Below are 5,462 nucleotides of genomic sequence, written 5' to 3'. Positions count from 1 at the left end.
GGGTATCCACATGCAAGACGTACATCAATTGTTCTCAAATCCAAAAAAGTATTCAATCTGATAGTAGTGAAACCTCAAAGGTAAAAACTCAATTCATCACAACAAGATAGAGAGGAGAAAAACAACATATGATCTAACTATATTAACAAAGCCCATGGTTAAGAACATGAGAGAGAGAGAGATCAAACACATAGCTACTAGTACTTACCCCAAGCCTCGAGGGTGCACTACTCCCTCCTCGTCATGGAGACCGCCGGGTGATGAAGATGGCCTCCGGTGATAATTTTCCCCTCTGGTAGGGTGCCGGAGAAGGGCTCTAGATGGGATCTCTTTGGAACAGAGGCTGGCGGCGGTGGATTCAAAGTTCTAGGTTAAACTTTCAGGGGTTTCCGAATATTTATGAATTTTAAGCGTTGGAATCACGCGAAGAGGGGCCATAGGGGGGGCCACAAGGTATCTTGGCATGGCCACCCCCTGGTCGCGCCCAAGTACCTTGTCACCTCCTCGTGGATATTCTGGTACTCCCTCGAAACTTCGGGGTCTCTTATGTTCAAAAAAATCGTCAAAAAGTTTCGTCGCGTTTGGACTTCATTTGGTATGGATTTTTTGGAAAACCAAAAACAAGCAGAAAACAACAAGTGGCATTGGACACTAGGTTAATATGTTAGTCCATGAAAATCATGTAAAATTCATATAAAAGTGCACCAAAATCATATAGAACTATTGTAAACATGGCATGAATACATCATAAATTATAGATGCGTTGGAGACGTATCAATCACTACTCGGATATGCATAGTATTATAGTCGTATGTGCATAATTTCGTTGATCACGGGCCGAATATGCATAGTTTTGTAGATCACTGGCCATACATGCATAGTTGTGTTAGTCACTTGCCGGATATGCTTAGTTTTGTAGCCGAATATCTATGCATAGTTGTGTAGTCGGATATCCATTGTTGACAATGTTTTATTTTGTAACCTTCTCGTGCGTGTACGGTGTTCAATAAGTTGGAGAAGAAAAACATCATCGTCATGCATTGTTGGTTGAAGTTTAATGGGCAACTTAAGTAGAATCTATACACAGCCAAGACCAAGGTTGGAGAAAGCGGTAGGCGTAAGCGAGGCGATTGGCCTTCGCCTAGTGCCTAGGTGGTGCCTAAGCGCTCTAGGCGCGGCCTAGGCGGTAATATAGTTTTTACTCGTAGTGTATTTGTGATTATTATATGGGTGTTGATATTAGTTTAGGGCATATAAATAAGTTAATTACCATCGACTATCATTGGAATATAACCCATTTGGCATATTAGTGCAGTACATGGCATGATTTCTTGCTTGCGTAGGCAATTCCTTGCTTGCCCTGCCTAGACCTCCATTTATGCCCTAGGCGAGGCATTTGGCCATTGCCTAGCGCCTAGGCGTGCCTAAGCGCCTCCTAGACACTGCCTTTTCCAACAGAGGCCAAGACTGCCTCCCAAGCCACAGAGGAAGAAACCGGTGACCAAACCGACCCAACAAAAGAACCGCCCAAGAATGTTAGAGGAGGGTCTTGGGGAAAGAAGTGGGAGGAGGAGAGCAAGGAGGTGCGGCGGCCAAGATGACTGAGAGGTTTGAGGACATCTTGTCGAACAAGGAGGAGGCATACGTCAAGCGCTCTAACATCAAGGTGGAAAAAAGGCAGAGAGGTTCAAATTGTTGATGGAGGCAACCGAGAAGAAGGTTAATCTCGAAGGGAAAAAGGCCATGCTCAAAGAGAAGAGAGCCATGCTCGAAGACAAGAAGATGATGCTCGAAGAAAAGAAGATGAAGATCGCAACCAATGCGGAGGACGCCAAGATGTTTTCCTTGGATTTGGAGGATTTGGATGCCGACGCAAGAATGGTCATGCAAGACGCCTGCTAAAAGATGTTGCAGTGGCATAAAGATGAGTTGGAGGCGGAGGACAAGGAAGAGGAGGAGGCAGAGGATGCCTATGAGGCAGCGACGACACCGCAAGCATGGAGTCTTAGATTGCCAGTTTGGCAGGGCAAAAAATAAAAGTATATTGCAAGGACCGTCGGACTGATATTCTTTTGTGACTAGGCATATGAAAACTAAGCATACTTGCCTCCTTTTGGTTTTGATCCGATAGTGGTGTGATCCTGCGTGCGCTATGGATCGGATTTTATTTCAATTTCAAATTTTCCTTTACTGACAGGCATATACATGATAGCATTGGATGTTTGGCTCCCGCATCAGTCCGCGGACTGATCCCCCGATCCATGGACGGATTCAGGAGCCAATTTATGGGTTAGCGTTGGAGATGCCCTAACACCTGGACTAGTAGAGTATTTCTTGGTTTTCGTATTACTATGTTTGGCAACTTCACCTCCGTGTCTTAAAACGGTTGCAAACGTCCAGATCGATGTGCCTAGATTTTTTTTTCATCCAACGCGGTGTCATATATGTCGAACACGTCCGCACGTATGAGTTCGCACAAACTGGTGCAAAACTGGGGCTTTGCGGGAGTATGAACTTTCGTCATGTATGACTCCGACAACCCCGACCCATCCAAAATCTCATCCAGAGCCTGCGTTTTCCTCACTCTGTCCCTCCCCTTCTTGCGTTGGGATATCCTCAAAGAGAAGAGGGTGAAGCAATACAGTAGAGATAAGTATTTCTCTCAATTAATAATCAAGGTTATCAATCCAGTAGGAGGACCACACACACAGAACCTCATGAACAACACATGCACACACAAAAGCAATTACTTGCACCTAACGCGAACAAGGGGATGCCAATCCCCTCGGCTGTTACTTGTAAGGATTAAATCTCGTAGTGGTAGATAAATAAAATAAAATTTAAATGAAATAAAAGAAATAAAATTGCATCAAGGTATCTTTGTGTTTATATACATGATAAAATTTAACCTGGGGGCCATAGTTTTCACTAAAGACTTCTCTCTGGAACACATAGCATACGGTGAGTGAACAAATCACTCTTGGACAATTTATTTGAAAGCGCATGGTTATGACGATATTCATGGCAATGATCATGTACATAGGCATCACGTCCGAGACAAGTTGGCCGACTCCTGCCTGCATCTACTACTATTACTCCAACCGTCGACAGCTATCCAGCATGCTTCTAGGTTATTAAGTATAAAACAGATTAAGTCCTTAAGCAAGATGAGATGATGTAGACAAAGTAAACTCAACTAATATGAATAAACCCCATCGTTTACCCTTAATGGCAATAATAAAAATATGTTCCTTGTCCCTTTCTGTCATTAGGATAGGACACTGTAAGATTGAACCCATCACAAAGCACCTCTCTCGTTGCAAGATAAATCAATTTAGTTGGCCAAACCAAACGGATAAGTCGGACAGAAATAAAAAGCTATAACAATCATGAATAAAAGAATGCAGAGAAGACTCAATTAATATTCATAAATATTCACATCATAAACCCATAATTCATCGGATCCCAATAAACACACCGCAAAAGAAGATTACATCTGATACAACTCCAAGAAGATCGAGAAGCACATGGTATTGAAAATCAAAGAAAAATAAGAAGCCATCTAGATACGTTGGAAACGTATCACTCCTCCGTGTCCGCTCCCTCCTAGGCCAATGATGCCGTTGTACAACCCCGGCCGCTCGCCCAAGCCTTGCCGAACCTCCGACGCTCCACCCGAGTACCAGGCCCTCTTTGCCTATGCCACAATTCCATCCCTCATCTATCCACCGCCCAGGTACACTCCGCCCTTGTAGCTATCGTCTCTACGGCAGATCAATCAAGTGACATCGAGCGTTGAATCGGAAGAGGGCACCGGGGCATTTGGCGTTGGTTGATGACTTCTTTACCGCCGATTCTCTTTTCGTCGATGCTTTCGGAGTGGGGAAATGTTTTTGATTGCCTCTACAATGGTGTCCAGGTTTATGATGACTATTTCATCTTGAAAAAGGATGTCAGTTGAAAAAATTGGGTTATCTGGATACTAGTAGTGCATGGCTGCATTGAGGATGCTTGCCTATGGTACAGCCGCAAATCATGATGTTCAAATCGGACACCACACGAAGGAGGAGTTGCGTTGCTGGTGCACCACGTCTGCCATGACATGGCCGTTAATGGAGGAGGTGCTGCCGTGACCGTGAAGGTAAACAGCCGCCGCCTCCACTAGCTCGGTAGTTCCGAGTGGAGTGTTGTGTTAGCCAAGGAGATGGTGGCACGGGAGGCGGGCGCCCAACCCGTCGCTGACCATGGTGAAGACGTCCACGTGGCGGCAGGGGCAAGGGCAAGGCTCCCTTGCCAGTGTCGGCTTTGGCCGTGGCGGCTCTCCGCTCGACACAGGAGGAGGTGGAGCGGCTTCTCCGTGAGGAGCCATGCGGCGGCTGAGCAGCGTTGTCACGCCCTTCTGCCGCTGGAAGGATCACTCGGACAACGAAGACGACGAAAATGATAATGACCCACACGACAAAGGAGGTGCCGCCAGCCAGCCGTATGAGGTCACCGTGTGTTGACACTAGTTTAGGTTTTTATTCCAGTTCTTAGTTCAACGGATGAAATGCGTTCATTTTATGTAAATTATGTCTAAACTTAAATGGATTTTTTTTGTGTTCTCATGGTTTGTTAGAATTTTCTTTAAAATGTACGCGGACACGATTGGACGGCCTAAGAGCATTACTAGTAGAACCCTCAAACCCTCAAACCCTTATAGCAGTTTAAGGGTTGAGAAGTGCCAGTTTTTGACACTTTTAAGGGTTGAAAAATAGGGGCAAAGACTAGAACCCTCAAACCCAACCCGTAAACTGCTTTAAGGGTTGGATTTGAGGGTTCTAGTCTTTGCCTCAACCCCAATCTTTAAAGCTGTCATTTCATATAGCACACATTTCATCATATGGCATATCACAAATTCCATCACAATTGACATAAAACAATAATCGTCGGTATAATCCGCGGGTATGCCATAAGCGAGTACCCGCATTGCCGCCGATATCTTTTGATCTGCACTAAACCCCATGATACCGGCGGCGGATCTACGACGTTTAAAGTAATATGAGGCGGCCTCACAATCGGTGACAATCTTCACAAACAAACTATGCCGCATTCGGTACCTTCTGCGGAAGAGACGAGGAGGGTACGTAGGTACCTCGGAAAAGTAGTCTTCCATCAAATGTTCGTGTCCGATAGCGCGGTTCCGGTAGATGGTGACTCGCCCCATCTTCGACCCTCTCCTCTGATCCATCAGCTTCACGCGGTTTTTAAAGGATTGCACGTCGATGAGGAGGCTCATCATCTCGACGTCATCGTCTTGCAACAACTCATCGATGTCCGAATCGTTGGATGACGACCAACCCGACGAATCGGACAACGAGCCCATGTCGTTGTTGTTCACCTCCATCTACACAATATAACAAACAATAAATTGTGAGTGCCAACAATGAAAAAAATAAAACAAAAAGAAAGAAAGGAAAGCA

This window comes from Triticum dicoccoides, chromosome 4A (genome assembly GCF_002162155.2).
Source record: "Triticum dicoccoides isolate Atlit2015 ecotype Zavitan chromosome 4A, WEW_v2.0, whole genome shotgun sequence".
Classification (NCBI taxonomy): domain Eukaryota; kingdom Viridiplantae; phylum Streptophyta; class Magnoliopsida; order Poales; family Poaceae; genus Triticum; species Triticum dicoccoides.
This window is presented reverse-complemented; position numbering follows the sequence as displayed.